Here is a 20,083-nt window from a genome sequence, read left to right as displayed (position 1 = left end):
TTCCAACCCCAGTAAATCTTACCACAACACCTCAACCTCCCACGCATGGGTCCTGGAAAATGCTTTTCTAGTGACTCCATGAAAGGATCCCATGTGGTTACTTTAGGTCTCTGCGTTTATAAGGCCTGCCACGCAGGCCTCCCCTGAGCTTGTCAGGTTTGGTATGTGGCCTTTTTTCATCCGGCATGCATATGCCCCATGCAGCTTTCAATCTTGGGTCCTACATTCCCCTTCTCCCGAGACACCCATCTTCTTTCCCTGGCTGATCTCTCCAGACCACCTTGTTCCAGGCACTGCTCCCACAAAGACACAGTTCAGCATTTTATTAGCACTAAGGGGTTCGGCAGAGAGAGGTCACCCAGTAACTGCTGAATTCATGGAGGAAAGAGGAAGGAGGGGGGAGGGAGGGAGATGGACCTACAGGTGGGACGTCTAGGTGAATCGATAGATAAGTTCACTAATAAACCAGGCTCCCCTTCCAGTACTTTGGGAAGTGGGCTAAGCAATGACTTTCAAGTTATGGGCAGAGTCTGTACACACCTGTCTTCCGAGAGGTTAACGCTATATTTGAGTGGACATAATTCTGACCACTTTCACCAGGCACCTGAGCCTGAGGGAGACAGATGAGTGACACAGGGCACATGGAACAACTGGGATGTCCTTAGAGAGAAAGGGGTGCTCTTTCCCACTGCAGATTAACTTCCTAGCAAATGCCAGCCTGCCTGCCGCAGCTGGGGGTAGATGAAGAATCCTGTTTTAAAAGCCCTGGGAGATCTTGAATTTAATTAAATACGCATTTTGCATCATTCCAGAAGGAAGGAAAGCAAAAAGAAAACCACCCCGTTCCTGAACTTCTAAGGACCCGGAGCCTCCTCCACTTGATTTGCTAAGAAGCTGAGTGAGTTCTGGCCCTCGGGGCTAGTGAATTAAGCGCCACCCCGCCTCAAAGCCTTGCCGCCAGCTCAGATCATTTTCCCAGAAGTCCTGAGTTGGGACAGCGGGAGCAGCTTCTCACCAGACACAGCCCTGTTTTGCAGGGTGGATTTCCATTAGGAGGGAGGAGGGAGAAAATCAGAATTATCTTTTTAAAAAAAAAAAAAAAAAAATCGAAAGCAGTTACCAGAGCTTGGCCTAGCCCCAGTAAGCTGTAGAAAGAGGCCCCCAACTTCCTGACGCCCAGCTGCAAGCCCAGGCCCGTTTCCCGGCCGCTGGAAGTGCGCCGCCCCCAGGAAGAGCCGGGCAGCGGGCCAGCCGAGCAGGCCCCGGGCTCCCGCTCCCGCCGGGGAAGGCGGCGGCTCTGCGCAGCCAGGGGAACCTTTTGTGGCCCGTGCTCAGGCTGAATCGCTCACCGCTGGTCCTCCCATCTTTCCTCTTTACCCCAGTTGTCATCTCAAAACAATCCTTTTCACTTTCTGGGGGGTTATGGCTAAAAAGGAGGGTCATTTCCAGTAGCTGGCTGCCTCTCTCCCCCTCCCCCCCCTTCTCCACCTCCCTCCTCCCCCACCCACCACCAGAGTGACGATAAAAGGCCTCCACTGCACCCTAACCCAGCCTGCAGTGGGTGACTCGAGCTGACCAGTTGCCTACTTCTCTGCAGGTAGGTAGGTTCAAATGAGCAAAGAGAAAGGCTCCTCACGAAGGGACCACAGCTTTGCCATCCTGAAGCTGCCTTTTTGAGATACTGATTTTTAAGCACTTTATTAAGAAACAAGACTCAGAAGGGACTTTTGACCCCCAGGCCCTTTCCTGCCCATGAGATTCTGACAGAGAAACCTAGTTCTGGAAAGAGATCTTAGGATGCAGCCTTAGCCTAATTTGAATTAAGTATGGTAAGCAGAGGGCTTCGGACAGGGGCCTGTTAGCTAGATACCCCTGTGCCCCATGGCTTCCGAGTTGGCTGAAAAGAATTTTCCTGCTGTGCATGTTTCCCTCTCCGTCAACTACCTGTGAATTGCCCATTCTCACTTCTGAAATCTAACACCCTGTTCCCCCCCCACACACACACATTCTCTTTTGTCCAAAAGTGTCTTATATGCCCAACGTCTCAGCGTTGCCTCAATGCTTCAACGTTGCCCAGTTTCCACAGGATGATCGTGCCTATGTGAATTCCCCATGCGCGTGTATTAAACTTTGACCTCCTCCTGTTGACTTGGTTGTTAGCCCAGCCTAGAATAAATTAGAAGGTGGGGAGGAAAAGTATTAATATTTTTAGCCTCGCCTTAGTCCCCACTATGCACAGGCTGTACTGGGAGTTGGATTTCCCTTTATTCGTGGGAAAGACCCCCCCCAACCCCACCGACACTTGATGCAGGACCCAGCAGCGGAGAACGGCATGCTCCCAGGAGCCACACGTCTGGGGGTCAAATCTGCCGGGAAGAGACCCGGGCCTGGCTGACTGTACTCGCGCAGGACCCTTAACCTCTCGTACCTCAACTTCCTCATCTGTACAATGGGGATGGGGTGGTGGTTCCCAGCATGAGGCCTGGCGCGAAGGAGAGGCATCGCAGCCCCTTTTCTCACTTCTGTTCTACGGAACCCCGTCCCCTTCCCTGCCCACCCTCTACGCTCAGATCCCCAGGCCTCTTCCAATGTGTTGTGGCATCATTTATTTGCAAACATGTCTATTGGATTTCAAATTAAAACACTTCTGAGTCGAATTCAAAACAAAACACACGCAGGGGGCTGGGGGAGAAAGGCTGACAGTCATGTTAGTAAACAGAGAAATATTTTTGAAGGCTGGTTACAGAGCTCAGATGCTAGATTCAAATTGACAGATTTTTGATATGAGGAGATGCATGAATATTAGCAGAGGGACATTTTTCTGGGGATTAAAAAATCCAGGAACCTGAGTCTCTCCTTCCTCCCCGCCAGCCCTCAGCACTCCACTCCCTGCATGATCCACCTACATGGTAACAGCTGATCTTAACTGTCCCCATAGTTCATTAACAATTCTCAAAGTTAAATATTAAATTATTCATACAAACAGTGTGGAGCGAGGTAAACGCAGAACCTTCCTGTTAGGGACATTGGCTATTCAGCCAGCTTTTGAGAAAGAGAGAGCAAAGCCCCACACCCCAATCGACGCTATGGCCACAGAGTTTTCACGGTTCAGACAGGGAGGCAGGTGAGGTCCCTGGACAGTCACAGCTCAGCAGCAAATAGCCCCTGGACCTAGAACAGTCTTCTCTGGGGCTCGCCCACGTCCAGAGGCTGTGGGAAATCCCATGATGTGCAGGGATCCTCTTGCTCAGAGAGCTGGGGCCCTAGGACTCCTCACGGCCCGTCCTCCCTCACAAGCCCAGAGAACAAAGCCCGCTGATCGACGGCGACTTCAGAAGCCTCAGTCCACAAGACGGGGGTTTCTCTCTCCTCCCTCTCTTCCGAGCTTCTCAGGATGGGGCTTGTCTCAGGTTTTGGTGTCCAAAGGCAGTTCCAGGAAGAGGTGAGGGTGGGCTCCAGAGAAAAGCCTCTCAGCTCTGAGGCTCGGGGGCACCATCCTTCACGGGGGTGCCTTTGCCATCCGCCGCCGCGGCCCCGGCCTCCAGGTTGGGCTCTTCTCCGGAGGGCTGTTCTCCGGGTGTCTGGGGCTCCACCACCACCTTGGTGGCCTTGCTGGAGTGGCATCCCATCTCAGCAGGAGGCAGAGGGCCCCGGGCGCTCGCTGAGGAGGAGGGTCTGTGTGGCTGATCATCGGGAAGCAGAGTTATATAACCTCCTCAGAGCACTGTTGAAAGAGAGCTGGCTCGGTTTCTATGGTCACAGGGAGACGCCAAGTCCAATTGCAGACACACACACACACACGCACACACGCGGGCGGGCAGGGCCTGGAGGGCTGCCCTTCCGGGTTAACCCCGCTAGTTCTAAGAACCAAGCTCTGCTCATTCCACAGAAAGAATTCCCTTTTATGTAACCTTTAACTTCTTTACCGATGACAATCCCCCCACCTAGCTACCTGTAAACACCAGCCCTTTTCTTCGCACATAAAGAAAGTCCTGTTACTACGCAACCAGTTGTGGCTGCCTTCCCAGTCTGGGGTCACATTCAGTCCCGGGACTCACAGGCCCCCAGGGTGGCCGCCATCCCCTACCCTAGACTGTCAACTCCACCCGGGGAGTCCTGGAACCACGGACGCCAAGGGAAACCCAAACACGTAGGTAATCAAAAGAACCAGCAGGTGTTGCGAGCCATCCTGTGCCAAGCACAGTTTATATTCATCATCTTGTTTAATTCTCACAACAACCCTGTCGAACCCTCACTTAGCAGATGGAGACACTGAGGCACAGAGGTTGAGTAATTTATTTAAGGTTGTGGGAGAAAAGGGGCCACATACTAAACCTGACAAGCTCAGGGAGGCCTGCGTGACGGCCTTGCAAGCTCATAGCCCCAAAATAACCACAAAGGAGGGTCTGAAATGAAAACTTTTTACACGTAAGCAGTTTGTGGTTGGTAGTCACACCCTAAAGCAGTATTTTTCCCTAACAAAGGTTAATTTTCACCTCAACTAAGCTTGTCGGTTGTCTTTTGCATCTGAGATAACATACCTGATTAAAACATACCTTTGCAAAACAAAGTAATTTCCCCTTTTTCTGGGCCCTCAAAGCCCCAGGACAGAGACCAGGTATCCTCTCATTGTTATTGTTATCTCGTTAACTGTTGACTACCCTGCACCCACCTAAGTGAAAGAAGGGTGTGTCTACCATTTTTCTTTTTATCCAACTCCAGAGGTCCCCCCCACTTGGCTTTCTCCCACCTCCATAGTCTATCACCAGTGGATTTCATGTAACCCACTAGCATTTCCTCCTTTGATTTAATCTGTAAAGCAGGGTGCAAAACTGCCATTCTCCGGGGCATTTTTTCAATCTGTTGAGATTGTGGCTCCCTGGCATATGTCAACAGCTTGGCTCAAATAAACTCACAAAAAAATTATTCACAGGTTTGAAAGTTTCTTACCTTGCCCGGCAGGGCGTGACTCAGCGGTTGAGCGTTGACCTAGGATCCAGGCGATCAGAGTTCGATTCCCAGTCAGGGCACATGCCTGGGTTGGGCTCGATCCCCAGTTGGGGTTGTGCAGGAGGCAGCCGATCAATGACTCTCTCATCACTGATGTTTCTATCTCTCTCTCCCTCTCCTTTCCTCTCTCTGAAATCAATAAAGATATATTTAAAAAAAAAAAAGAAAGAAAATTCCTCACCTTAACAAGGTAGTTGCTAACAGCCAAGAAATAGCAGAGTCTGGATTTGAACCCAAGTCATGTGGCTTCCATGCTCTCTATGACCACCCTAACCTTATCGCCCTTGAAGACCCCTTCAGGCCACCTTCACACACCATCCCAGATGGTATCAGCTTGTCTGATACAAATGCTTCCTGAGTGAAGCCTGCAGGCTGTGCACAGCAGTCAGAGGTGACATCAGCTCCTCTCCACTTCTGCAGGGTGGTGCCTGCCAGCCTCTGGCACTTTGCACAAGTCCTCTCTGGTTTCCTCCTCACAATCAGCCCTACGAGGAGTATCATTAATTCCACTGTAAAGCTGAAGTCACTGAGTCCACAGTGGTCAAGTCAGTTGCATGAGATCATGTGCTTGGTAAGCATTCAGCTCAGGATGCTGCCTCCAAAGCCCGTGGCCTCTCTGCTGCCCCTCCCACCCCACCCCACCCCACCCCACCCCACCCCACCCCACCCCACCCCACACTGCCTCTGGTTAATGCGGCTCCTCCTCCTGGACCAGGGCACTCAGTGGTCTGCAGGAAGGTGGTACAACTCCCCTGTAAATCACCTTTCTCAGAATGTACTTCTTGCCAACAGGGCTGGCAAAGCAACAATTAGATGTTACAATGCTGTTAACTTAGCTCTCTCTCTCCCTTCCTCTCTCTGAAATCAATAAAAACATATATAAAAAAAACTTTAACACCATATAAACACCAAAGTACAATTTGGGGGTGTCAGGGTGCCTTCCAATTAAGAGGCCCTAATTGAAGCAAATCCTCATTTGTCTATTGGGATCCTAGGGCAACAATCCTTTTGTGAAGCTTCCAACTTAATCATGTTTAACCCAAGTCAGCACACGAGACAGGCGGCAGGAGCCAGGTGGGGCCCTGGGGTTGGGCCTGGGTCAGTTTAGAGGCGCGGTCCATCGATGGGAACAGACGCAGGCCCTCTGTTAAGTGAACCTGGTGAGAAGCCTGGCCCTGCCTGGGACCCGTTACAGAATTTGTGGGGCCCAGGGCAAGATTAAAACCTGAGCTCCTTCTTCCAATATTACTAAGAATCTCAAGAGGATGACATCAGACTATTAAATGAATTACAGGGCGCATGAAGCGGGCCCTGCCCACACCAAACCTCTTCCTCGACTCTCTCAGAAGTAGATCTGCTTCTGATGAGGGCTCTTATTTGTGAGGTCATGAGCTGCCTCAGCCCAGGAGGCACTGCCCTAGGAGGAGAATGGTACCAGAAGAAAGACAAGAAGAGAGAAATGGGGCCTGGCCAGTGGGGCTCAGGGGTTGAGCGTCGACCTGTGAACCAGCAGGCCACTGGTCAGGGCACATGCCCGGGTTGTGGGCGCGATCCCCAGGAGGTGGCATGCAGGAGGCAGCCGATCAATGACTCTTTCTCATCATTGATGTTTCTATCTCTCTCTCCCTCTCCCTTCCTCTCTCTGAAATCAATAAAAACATATATAAAAAAACTTTTTTAAAAAAGAGAGACATGGGGGATGGACAACCCCAAAATGATGGCACCCCAAAATATGTGCAGCTTGAAACTGCATCCTTAGCTCTTACTACCTACAAAACATCACACAAAAACATACGAACATAAAACCACACAAATAAACACTACTGACAATACCATATGTTGGCAAGGTTGCAGAGCAACTGGAACTCCCATATGCTCCTGGTGGGAATGCAGAATGGTGCAGCCTCTTGGGAAAATAGTTGGGCACTTTCTTATAAAGTTAAACATACCCTTACCAAAGAATATTTGCCTGTATTGGTCAGCTCAGGCTGCCACAACAAAATACCACAGACTGGGCAGCGTAAACAATAGGCACTTGTTTTCTCACAATTCTGGAGGCTAGAAGTCCATGATGAGGGTGCTGGAGAATTCGGTTCCTGCTGAGCACTCTCTCCCCAGTGTGCAGATGACCGCCCTCTCGCCTCCTCCATGCCTTTCCTCTGTGCTCCCAAAGAAAGAGAGTTGGGCACCCCTTCCTCTTCTCCTAAGGACACCGGTTCAATAAGATTAGGGCCCCAGCTTTCTGACCTCATTTTACCGTAATTACCTCCCTGAAAGCCCTGTCTCCAGCTGCAGTCACATTGGGATTGGGGCTTCAACATATCAATTTTGGGGGAGACACATTCACTCCGCAACTTTACCCAAGGGAAATGAAAACCTATGTTTGCACAAAAACCTGTGGATGAATGTTTAGAGCAGCCCTGTTGATAATCAAAACCTGGAAACAACCCAAATGTGAGTGGAGAAATAAACGGGGGTCCATTCACACGGCGGAAAACTACTCGCCGATAAAAAGGAACAAACTGTTGATACACATAACAAGTGCGACGACTTTCAAAGACATTATGTTGGCGTGAAAGAAGCCAGTCTCGAAAGGTCACCTACTGTTTATGTCATGCGTGTGGCATTCTCAGAAAGTCAAAGCCATGAGGGCGGAGAACCAGATGATAGCTTAAAGGGGGTTTTGCTGTCCCGCATCCTAATCGTGGTGGTGGTTCCACAAATCTATACTCGTGCTGAAATTCATAGAACTGGACACCAACATTTTAAAAATTCAAATTTACCATATGCTAATTTAAGAAAAAAATTTTAATTGTAAAGATCATTCAAACAACAATATAAATAAAAACCGTTTCTCAGGCGCCTAGGGGCTTATTTGCCATCTGGTCCTAGTTTTTAAGATCATTTAAAATCCTTTCTCTCCTGCTTCTCACTCAAGAAAACAAACAAGCACACCTGCCCCTCATTTAGCTCAACAGCTGTTTATTGAGCCACATGGTACAAAGTTCCATTTGGGGTGTCGTGAGGTTTCCAGAACCTTCCCGCATCGCAATGAAGGCGTCCTGGACACGGAGGCAGAGAGGGCTGTGTGCAGGGGGCCACCTTAAAGCTATGATTGGAGGGCAGGGGGGTGGCCGGCCCAAGAGACCCTACAGAAAGAGAGGGTCCTGACCCACCGGGCCGCGGATCCCCCGTTTCTAGCTCCATCCACTTTGGATAGAGTATTTTCATGCTTCTTAATGGAGCATCACTCTAGAAGATAAATAAGCCCTTTCCTACCAAAAATAGGTGCACCTAATAACATAAATCTGAACTTATTAAAAAAACAAAATGAAACACAATTCTCCCTTTGAAGGAAAGGATGGAGAGAAGGAGAGAGATAAAAATGAGTACCTGCTCCTCCTGTCCCATATCCAAAACAGTGTCCCGCACATAGTAGGTGCTCAACAAGCAGTAGGGAAGTGCTCAAGGGCAGATTTTACACAGTCGGGCCACCCAGATTCAAGTCCGTGGCCACACCACTGCCTCACTTTTTCCCCTAGGGCAAAGCACGTGAGCAGGATGAGCCTCAGTTTCTTCATCAATAAAATGGGAAAGATACCAGGGCCTGATTCATAGGATGACTGTGAGGATTAAACTGAATGGTCCCGGTTTACCTGGCTGGCATAGCTCAGTGGCCGAGCATCGGCCTATGTTACGGGAGATCACAGTTCTGTTCCGGCTCAGGGCACGCACCTGGGTTTCGGGTTCAGTCCCCAGTGGGGGGCGTGCAGGAGGCAGCCGATCAGTGATTCTCTCATCATTGATGTTTCTATCTCTCTCTCTCCCTCTCCCTTCCTCTCTCTGAAATCAATTTAAAAAAAATGGATAGTCTAAAATTCTTAGTGCCTAATACATTCCAAATAATAATAATAATAATAATATAACAATTGATGACACTACTTTGGCCTGTCAAACCCAATGCCGTCCCTCAAGGAGGTCACCTACGGAGAACTTATGGAGAAACGGACCTGCTGATTACCACTGTTTCCCAAGCACTGTGATTCGTGGAGTGAGGAAAATGCCAGGAGAGCTCAGAGGAGAAAGTCATTAGGGAGCCTTTAACCTCACCAGGCACCGCCTGGCTTCAGAATCCCCGAGGCTGTAATCCAGGACGTTGCCCCTGTGCTTTGGGAGCTCTGGCTGGGGCCGGGCTGGGGCCAGTGACTCAGAGACTTTCAGGGGACAGAATGGGAGGGTACCTGTCTGCTGGTGCCCGTCTTGGGCTCTCAGCATTTATCTGGATTCACCTTCACCAGGACACTGTCCAGCCATGAGCAGACTGGTACTGGCCCATCACACTCACACTCTCACACACACACACACATTCACACACTCTCACACACATTTACACACTCACTCACACACACACTCTCACACACACTCACACAACGCTCACACACACACATTCACACACTCACACACACTCACACACACTCACTCACACACACTGTCCTTTGCCCTTCCAGGTGCTGCCCACAGGCGATCCCTCCTCTCCCTCCTCCTCTGCCCTTGATGGTCACTCTGACGAGATTACACAAATACTGAGAGACCAAAAATTAAGTAGTCCCACGTTTGGGTGGCAGGCGGAGGCCTGGCACAGGCCTCGTTTTCACAAAGTGTCTCTAGTAGTTCCATTGGCCATGCTGTCTCCAGTGTTACCACAGGGATAAACAGTCGGGACTAAAAGAAGACATTCCCCAGGTATTTTTGCAAAACTTGTACCCCGCCACCTGACCACTCCACCTTCGGTGTCCTGTAAATTGATTTTTTTTAGGTATAAATCCTGTATTTATCCTGTGAAGCGTTCCATTCCATTGCATCACATTTGCATGCGTGTCTGTGTGTTAATTTGTTACATTAAAATGTGAATATAACAAAAGCAGACATTTGGAGGTGTTTTGTTCTTCACTGTATCCTTTGTTTGTAGAAAAGCGTCTGGGCCTTAGTAGCTACTCAGTTAACATTTGTTAAACAAAGAAATAAATGTAATGCAAATACTTTAAAGGGTCCACCATTTTTGCAATCCTGCTTCGGAATGTCCTCATAAAAACAACAACAAAACCGAGCCTCGGGAAAGGGAAGGGGCTGGGGGTTCCCAGGCTCTGGAACAGCATGACAATGGGACTCCCCTGGACATTGCACTTCACTGGCACCCGAATCTCTACCAGCTAATGGTTCTCAGCTTCTGGGCCCAGGCTCTGACACCCCTCCCAGCGGCTCAGGGGTGGCTACGGGCGGGAGTGCCAGGGATGCCAAGGGTCGTGCAGTGCCAGCCGAAGACGTGTCAGCGCTGCCCAGGTGAGAAGCATCACCTGGGTGCCAGATCCTAGGGCCTGGCTGTGCCTCCCGCTCTGCACAGGGTCTGACGGGGTGTTTAATCAAGCTCAGCTGGAGGTTGGAGGGCACCGGGTAGGAGGGCCAGCGGGGGGGGGGGCAGGGAGTGGCGACGGGAAAGGCTGCCAGTCGAGGAAAGGCCTCCCTGGCTCGAGAGGACCCCGGCTCCTTGCTGCTTCTGGCGTTCCCTGCCTATTTCAGAGAAAGGCTATGCCAACTCGGGGCGCGCTGGAAACTTCGCGACGAAAGAGAAGGTCCCCGAGTCCAGCCGGGAAACACCCCAGGACGGGTCCCAGGCCGGGGGGGGCGGGGCCAGGGCCTGGCGGCCTCTCGGTCCGGCCCCAGGGCTCTGCAGAGAGGGAAGGCGTCCCCCGCCAGCGGGGACCTGCGCGCCGGGCTCCCAGCTCGTCGGGAAGCCACCCACGTGGGAAGCGGCGGCATCATTTCCGCCCGGGACGCGGGGCTCCCCTCCCCGCGCCGGCCCGGCCCCGCGCGGCCGCCCCGTGCCCACGAGGTGGCGCTGCGCCCCAGCGGGCGCCTCTGGGCGCGAGGACAGAGGGCGGCCGAGCCCGGCGACAGACGGATGGGTTCCGGGGACTGGAGGGCAGCGCCGGCGGCCAAGGTAGGACCCCGCGCGCCGGGCGTTGCCCCTGAGCCGGGGGGCGGGCGGCGTGGCGGCCGAGCCCCGCGCGCGGCGGGAGGAGCGCCCTGGGCGCCGCGGCGGCCGCACGTGCGGGTGCGGAGCGGGGCCGGGCCGGGCCTGGGAGCGCGCGGGGCCGGGGCGCCCGCACCGCGCATCCTCGGGAAGGCGCCCGCGGCCGGACGCCGTGCGCGGCGGGAGAGAGTTCCCGGTGCCCGGGGCGACCTGGGCTGAGCGCGCACGGAGGCCCGGGGCCCCGTTTCTCAAACTTGGCTGCGCATTGGCATCGCTTGGGGTTGGTTTGTTTGTTTGAAGTCTGCGGCCCCCGGGGACTCCGATGTAAGTGGTCTGGGTCCAGGCCTGGGCATCTGGGTGTTTACAAGCTTCCAGGCGATCCCACGAGGCCGCCGAGCGCGAGGGCCCGGGCGCGAGGGGCCGGGCAGAGCCCAGGACGCGGGGCAGCCGGGTCCCCGGCCCCGCCGCGCGCCGTCCGCCCTGCGAGCCTTTGGAGCAGGAATATCGCCGCCGCCTTGGAGCTGTCAAACCCGAGATAACAAACCGGCCCCCGCCCTCCCAACGGGGCTGGTTTCGGAAGGGCTGGACTTGAAAGTGGGCAGAGCGCGGACAGACCCTGAGGTGGGGTTTGAGAGAAGACTCCTGGGGGTGGGGGTGGGGGTGGGGGTGGGGGTGGGGGTGGGGGTGGGGGTGGGGGGGCCTTGCCCTGGTCCCACAGAAGTTCATGCGTCCGGCTGGAGCTGCCCTTGTCGTTTTGGTAAATGTAACTGAGCAGCCAGGGTCAGGGCCTTTATTAGTAGTAAAAGGGACCCCTTATATTTATATTACAGCAAAGTGGTGACCAGCGTGGGTTTCCAGTCTTTTTTATATGACCCTCTAGAACTCATTGAACCACCCTAGCCTCAGTTTCCTCATCTGCAAAATGGGCATGGTGGCACCAACCTCTCAGAGTTGGCGTGGGAAGCATTAACAATAAAGGGTAACGTTCACCGAGGGCACCTGTGCCAGGCACTGTGCTAAATGCTTCCTGTGTGTCCTCACCTTGACTCCTACCCTAACCTACAAGGCAGGACTGTAATTCCTGCACTGGGGCTCAGAGAAGCCAAGGAACTTGCTCAGGGTTGCGTAAGAATAAGCGGCAGATCCCCTACTGGAACCCGGGCTGCCGGACTCCAGAGTCATGGACAAAATACCATAATCTGCTGTTTCCCTGGGGACTGAGGGACCGCGGAGAGCGCCGAGCGCGGGGCAGGCTTGTCCATGGTGTGTTTCCCTTTAACACCAGCTCTCCTCGCTGCCAGCAAAACACTTTCCCTGCATTGACTCATTTGTTCATTCAAAATGTATTGGTCATTGAGAGCCTACTATGTGCCGGGCAGTCTGCCAGATGCTAGAGATAAAATGGTAAAAATGAAATAAAACAAAACAAGACAAAGGTAAACCAGCCCTCAGTGAACTCACACTCCAGCAAACGAGAAAAACACCCCCTAAATACGAGGCGTGACCCTGGGCCTCCCCACCCACGGAGCAACCAGGTCTCCATCGGCTCTTATCCCTGCAGGGCAATGATCTGAACAGGAGCCAGCAAACATTTTCTGCAGGGGGCCCGATAGGAACTATTTTGAGCTTTGTGGACCATATGGCTTCAGCTGCAACCACTCAGAGCTGCCATTGCATCGTGGAAGCAGCCATCGTCATATGGAGACAAATGAGTGTGTGAGTGTAGCTGTGTTCCAATAAAACTTTATTTAGGGACACCGAAATTCGGATTTCATATGTTCCTGGGTCACAAGATGTTATTCTTTCTTCAATTTTTTTTAACCATTTAAAAATATAAAAACCATTCTTAGCTCATAGGCTGTAGTTTGCTGACTTGATCTAGAATCATGGGACCTAATGGTCAGAAAAAATACGAAATGTCTATCTAGTTGAATACGGGAGCCTTGACTCTCTAGTGGGCATTCTCAGCCACTTGTTCAATGCCCCGAGAAAATGGCACTTCCTCACTGGGCAGCTCATTCCGTCGTCGGAAGTTTAAATTGTGCCATAGCTGGGGTTTCCCCAAAAGCAGATCATAAGACAAGGATTTAGGTACCAGGCACCTATTTGGGAGGGTTGCCGGAAAGCCCAGTGAGAGTAAAGTGGGCCCAAGAAGGGAGGAAAGCCAAATAAAGGATGCGTTGATGAGTAAGTTTCCACCAGGGCAACTGGGATCAGTCCCTCTGAGGACCCTTGGAGAGATCGTGTCCCCCAAAGAGGCAAGGAAGCTGGGGTACTTCCCTCGCTGAGGGAGGGTTGCTACAGACACGCACTTCTGGTCTGTTCTGCGCACTGTCTGCAGTAACCGTCCTGGGGCCAGAAAATGCCTTCAGGCGGAAAGCCGTGAGAAGCAGCATCGCATCTGGAAACTGTAGGTGACCTCCGGGGGGTCGCTGATGAGTCCAGGTGGGCTACAGTGTTTCTGACTGTTGTCTGGTGTGCGGCCTGTCTCGCTGGGGGCTTTCTGAGATGATTTGCTGAGGCTCAGAGTCATGGCACGTAAGCCCAGGAAGTCAGCCCAGGATAGGTATCCTTCTGTGAACCGTCTCTTCGATGCTCTCGCCAGCCCTCGGCTGCTCTCTCCCCGGTTGCAGGGGCTCCAGCCACACTGGCCTTTCACTTCCTTGAACGTGACCGTCTCTGACTACAGTCAACGACAGAAGTCTCGGTGAAACACTAGAATGTTCCCGTAACGCTTGCTTGCCTCTTGCCTTCCTCTTTATGGAAAGGACCGCAGTCTTCAAATTCAGGGCGTGGAACAGGCAACAGCAGCTAAAATTTAGTAACGTTGTTGTGCGTTATGTTTAGTTTTACAGTTTCCACCTATACGTGGCAAGGGTTACTAGCTTTGCACTTACAATAATGATATAAAGTTTAAAAAAGATAAATTTATGTAAATAATGTGTCTACTTAAAATACCATCTGATTTCACTTATATGTGGAACCTAACGAGCAAGCTAAAGGAACAAACAAAAACAGACACAGACTCAGACACAGAGAGCACATCGGTGGTTGTGGGGGGCTGGGTGAAAAAGGCGAAGGGATTGAGAAGTACAGAGTGGTAGTTACAGAATAGTTATAGGGATGTGAAGCACAGCACAGGGAATATAGTCAATAATATTGTAATAACCATGTATGGTGCCAGGTGGGTACTGGAAATGTTGGGGGGACCACTTTGTAAAGCACATGATTATCTAACCACTACGCTGTGCACCTGAAACTAATACAGAATAACATTGAATGTAAACTGTAATTGAGAAATAAAATGTTTTAAATGTGCCTACTTACAGAAAATTATTCAATAATAGTAAAGGTGGTAGGAGAGTATAATAAAAAATAATAGTCGCCACCCTTCCTGAGCACTTACTAGGTGCTGGGTGCTGTTCTAAGCACTTTACGTGTATAATTTCATGACTCCTCAGCACAACCACATGGGCTAAGTACTGTTTGAGGTAGGTACTATTATTAGCTGAGAAAACAGGCATAGGGAAGGTAAGTAACTTGTCCATGCTTATGTAGCTGGTGATCGGCAGACCCGAAAGGGAACCCCTCTCCAGAGCGTGTGCTCTTAATCGCAGGATGACACTGTTTCTCATACATTTGAAAAAGAAAGGAAAAAAAAGTGAGGATGATGTTTGAATTAGAGGAAAGCTCCCTCTTTTATATCTAGCCAAAGTCCGCCTCCTTGGGTCCCCTGCCCCTTGGTTTTCAGGCTTTCTTCTGGGACCCCGGAGACAAGCCGCCTCCCCATCGCCGCAGTGCTCAGCCACCTGACGACAGGCTCTGGCCCTCGCGGGCCCTCCCTGCTCTGGGCTGAGCGCTGCCGGTTCCCTCTGCTTTTCTCCATCCTGTGTTCTTGGCCTCTTCCCCCAAGCACAGGGTTTTCTTTCTTTTTTATTCCTTTGTATTCAACAGAACTTATAAAGTTATTTTTGTCACTGTAGCTTTTTTTTTTTTTTTTTCTTGGAGGCTTTTCACAGCTCATTCTGGGCTCAGGGTAAATGGCTGTGGTTGGAGTGACTGACGTGGCAAAGCTCAGCTAGATGGTGGTGTCCGGAGGGAGGCCGGTCACACCGAGCACCCTTCGCAGGCAGCGTGCGGGGCTGAGGCTGCCCCGGCGCCTTCTCTGCGCCTTCGGGGCAGGCGGAGAGGGGGCGCCGTCCGGGCACGTGTTGCTAATCTGGTTGAAAGGGGCAGACCAACCAAGCTCGCAGGAGCCCGGCGAGGAAGCCAGACCACAAATATATTAACTCAGGAGAGGACAAGCACTGCAAAGCGGCCTGGAAACCATGTCCGCTCGTCAGCACATTCTTTCCCCCTCAGGGAAGCCCGCGTGGAAAGCCAGGTTCTAGTTAGAAGGTTGGTAGTCATGGAGTCAAAGCAAGGTGAGCAGGAGGAGCGATTTTAATAGCAAAGGCAGGCGAAGGTTTTCGTGTCCTTCAGCGACCCAAGGGTCCAGAAAGGCCTCAGTCCGGCTTGTCTGATTCCCCACCCCTGCGCTCATGGTAGACGTGACTAGTCAGTCACTGTGCCTTTGCCTTCCTGCTGCTCCTTGGACCAACCTTGAAATCCTTATCCAGGGAGTATTCCAGGCCTTGCCGGTGTGGCTCAGTTGAGCACCTTCCCATGCACCTGGCTTGATTGCAGGTCAGGGCACATGCCCCGGTTTCGGGCTCAATCCCCAGTAGGGGGCGTACAGGAGGCAACCAATCAATGTTTCTCTCTTTCTCAAAATCAATAAAAACATATTTAAAAAAACATATTTAAAAAAATCAATAAAACATATTTAAGATAAGCCTGGCCCGCGTGGCTCGCGGTTGAGCATTGACCTAGGATCCAAGAGGTCGCGGTTCGATTCCCGGTCAGGGCACAGGCCTGGGTTGCGGGCTCGCTCCCTAGCAGGGGGCGTGCAGGAGGCGGCCGATCAATGACTCTCTCATCATTGATGTTTCTCTCTCTCCCGCTCCCTTCCTCTCTCTGAAATCAGTAAAAACATATTAAAAAAAAAAAAGATAAACTAATACCCCTCTATCACACTTGCCATCATTTGAAAAAGAGGGGGGGTTATTCTGGGAAGCTCTGGCCAGCCCCCTGGCTGCCTGAACCGCTCAGGTTTCCAGAGCTCCCAGTACTGGGGACAGTGTGGGACACAAGACAGACTCTCAGAGACTTGCTCTTTCATACTGCCGTTTTCTGAGCTCCTCAGACATCACTGTCTTTCTTACCTAACATCCCTTCAGCTTATGTTAATACAGTTGGCCAGGTTTTCTCTTTCACTCATTGTCAAGCCGTGATTTGATTTCCAGGTCTTCCTCTTCCTGCTTTGTCCAGAGGCACATCCTGTCCTGTCCTTAAGAACTTTTGCAGATCAATCATCATAGACGTTGCGTGTGCATCCCACCCACGTGTCCTTCCCACATTTTGGGGTGACTTGCTGTGCCCCTCCCAGTAACAACGTCTTCCAACCAAGAAGCGGTTTGCTGGGATGTCGGGTTTCGTTCCTTTATAGAAGTGGCCGCGTCCCAATTTTAAACTGTTACGATGTTATCACTCAGGTATGGGGGACAAGGGGTGCTGGGGGACAAGGGGTGCTGGAGAGTGCTGGGACAGTAGAGGAAGCTTAAGACACTAAACCCAAAAAGCACTGAGTCTGCTCTTATGCCCAGGGTTATGCTTAACTGAAGAGCTAGGAGTCTTGTTATTTTGGAGTGGACGTTTTGGCAGCCTTAAAAAAATGTACCTTTTGTACATGGCCTCTCTTCCCACCCATATGAAGAACCTTGACTTACCTAAAAGGAACACCAAGTGCACATAAAGAACCTGTGGCACCTGGGCCACTGAGGGAGGCCCCCTTGAGCTTCTCAAGAGGAGAAGTGGGCCCTGTGCTCGGGGCGGCCCTGTCCGACGGGGGAGACCCAGTTCTCATGCCAGGAGACCTGCTAGTCTAATCAGCAAGGCACAGGCTCCTCCCTCAGGGAGTCCGATGGAGGAGAGGCATACAGTGTCTTTGGTGTGAACTATTTTCCTCCCAGGAGATATAGCTGCATGTGCCAATTCTGTCCAGTCCATCAACCGGGGTCACTTCCATAAATTCCGTATTAGTTTTAGTATAAAATTTTCTATTTCTGGAAAAAAAAATATTGGGATAGAGAGCGCACTGAATCCCTAGATTGCTTTGAATAGTATTGACATCTTAATATTAAGTCTTCTAGTCCACAAACACGGGATGTCTTTCCATTTATTTGTATCTTTTAAAAACTTTTTCAGCAATGTTTTGCAGTTTTCGGTGTCCAAGTCTTGCATCTTCTTGTTTAAATTTGTTTCTAAATATTTTATTCTTCTTTGATCTCACTTTGTCTTTTTGAGACTTCTAATATATTGAAATATATATAACTATATATATATAACAAGACAAAAGAAATACAAAACGAGATACCAGAATGTTGGCCAACTGAAACTCTATGACCCTCTCAGTGTTTCTTGGGGACAGCATATGCAGACATTAATAGGATCACATGGTGTCAGAAGCCTAACTTTTAGTCCCTCATGAATGTGAGGTCCTCCTGTCCCCTTACCGCCATTATGATGGGAGGAAAGGGCCTGGTGCTTTCTCTTACTGGGGTAGGAGTGGGACTAGCATAATATTCCCTCCGGTGGGCCCTGCCCAGGGATCCAGCAAAGGCCTAATCAAAGCATCTCCCCAGAATGTGATGCTGAGAACATAAGACCCCTTTGAAGCCTCAGGTTAGAAGACCTCAGAACCCCGGGGTCATGGAGACTTTCCGCCTTGAACAGAAACAGTCACCCAGAGGTGCAGATGGAATGGAGCAGCAAGCTGACTGTCCCCCGGCCTTGCCAACCCGTGGGGGTTGTGTTGACTGTGTTTCTGGCCCACGTCAGTGTCAGTTGGAGGAGTTGTGTTAGGACAGAAGGTGAGAGCACAGAGCGTGAGGTCCCAGCCCCTGCTCGGGCATGGCCCCCAGCCCCCTGCATGGCTTCTAAATGGCAGGCCTCTCTCCTTCTGTCCTTCAACTGACTTAGGGCTTTCTTGACCTACGGGTGAAACTCCTTTCTTTTGAAGGCATTGAGTTTATTTTGCTTTTCAATTTTTTGGCCTGTTGGGGATGCACATGCCACACACACACACACACACACACACACACGCACGCACACCCACCCCATTCTGTATCACTCATAGGCTGCAGTGCCTGGAGACACAGTCTGCCTCCTTTCTCTCTTCTTCCCCCCCCCCAAAGCCTGTTGCTGTCTGATCCCCCGCCGGAAGCCCCCTCTGTCACAGGGCCACTGTTCCACTCCAGCTGCTGCTCCTGCAGGCTCCAGCCAACTCCTATTTCCATAGCAACTGAAACTCATTTTTCCATCCCTGCATTTCCACTTTGGAAAGGAAACCCATAATAGTCTTTTAAAAGAAAAAAAATTGAGCTACATCTGGCGCAGTCAACTTGGACTGCAGAGAATTCCTAGCTCTCCCGGCTCCCCTGGGCCCCTGAATACCCCCTTACTTCCCTCTGCCCACCTGCATTCCTTCAACTCCCCAATGGCTCCTGGCCCAGAAGCAGGTTTGTGTGGGTCCTTTCTCTCTTTAAATTAATGCAAGATGACTTTGTGCTTTGCCAACCCAGAAGAGGAGGAGGTTAGAGGCTGTAGTCCATTGCATCAGGTGATGCTAACCTGCGTCAGCAGGGGTGTCTGTTTATTTACTTTCCTCCTACCCAGAGAGGTCAGAGGTTGCCTGACTATGTCATTATGTCATCTCTGAAGATGAGGCTCCCCCTCGGACTCCGAGGTTGTTTCAGCAAGATTTGATGATGGCAGTTCAATGTGGTGGTTTGGCCGGCATTACACACACGTGGCAGCCAAGGTGTATGACATGAAGGAGCCTAGGAAAGCTCTCCCCTCTCCCATCCCAAAAGACTTTTCTTACTGACCTGGCCCATCCCTGATGTCTAAATTCCACCATGGGCCGAGATGCCAGTTGGGCTCACAAGCCACTTTTTAAATATGTCTTTATTGATTTCAGAGAGAGGAAAGGGGAGGGAGAGAGAGAGATAGAAACATCAATGACGAGAGAGTCATTGATCGAGCCCGCAACCCGGACATGTGCCCTGACCGTGAATCGAACCCCGATCGCCTGGATCCTAGGTCGACGCTCAACCGCTGAGCCACGCCCAGCCGGGCCACAAGCCACTTTTTAAAAATTTAAATAATACTTTATTAAATTTATTGGGGTGACAATGGTTAATATAAACATATAGGTTTCAGGTGTGGGCTTCTATGTTACTAGATCTGTATATTGCTCTGTGTGCCCGCTACCCAACCACTTTCTATTAAAGATGAAAAGTATGCCTGGCTGGCGTGGCTCAGCAGTTGAGCATCGACCTAGGATCCAGGAGATCTCGGTTTAATTCCTACTCGGGGTACATGCCTAGGTTGTGGGCTCGATCCCCAGTGGGCGGCGTGCAGGAGACAGCCGATCAATGACTCTCTCATCATTGATGTTTCTATCTCTCTTTCTCTCTCTCCCTTCCTCTCTCTGAAATCAATAAAAACATATTTTTTTAAAAGATGGAAAGTACATGCTAAGTTGGGTCAGCTTGCATGCTTCCACCCCCAGCACTGTGCCTTGCACATAGTAAGTGTTCAGTTAATGCTTGTTGGGTTGAATTAATATCTTCAGCACAAAACTTTCTATTCTGACATCTGGCCAGAAGCACTTCTGGAACTGAACTCTGGATAGGCACATTTTGGCAAGAAGAGAGTTTTAAAAATTATTATTAAGCACTTTAAAAAATCATCCCACTCCCCTGAACCCCACCCACACCACCACCAATAAATAGAGATAACTGAGCATCACATGCAAAATGCAGGAGTCAGTTTCTAGTATAGTAGTTGGTTCTTAGGGCTACTCAAGAAACGTGTGCTAGGAAAATAGGGCGTGTTATTAAACACCTCCAAGGAGGAGGCACTGTTTGTCTGAACAAG

At 50.9% G+C, this 20,083-nt stretch overlaps 1 protein-coding gene across 1 annotated transcript in view; it reads left to right on the top strand.

Moving 5' to 3' along the window:
* The first annotated feature begins 10,918 nt into the window (after positions 1–10,918).
* The window catches only part of CHD9 (chromodomain helicase DNA binding protein 9), a 165,929-nt gene continuing 156,764 nt past the window's right edge, over positions 10,919–20,083 (top strand). Inside the window, exon 1 of the mRNA XM_081118954.1 lies at positions 10,919–11,008. The gene's annotated coding sequence lies outside the window, so the exon portion shown is untranslated. The remainder of the gene's footprint in view (positions 11,009–20,083) is intronic.

Source organism: Miniopterus schreibersii (genome assembly GCF_964146895.1).
Source record: "Miniopterus schreibersii genome assembly, chromosome: 18".
Classification (NCBI taxonomy): Eukaryota; Metazoa; Chordata; class Mammalia; order Chiroptera; family Miniopteridae; genus Miniopterus; species Miniopterus schreibersii.
This window is presented reverse-complemented; position numbering and strand designations above follow the sequence as displayed.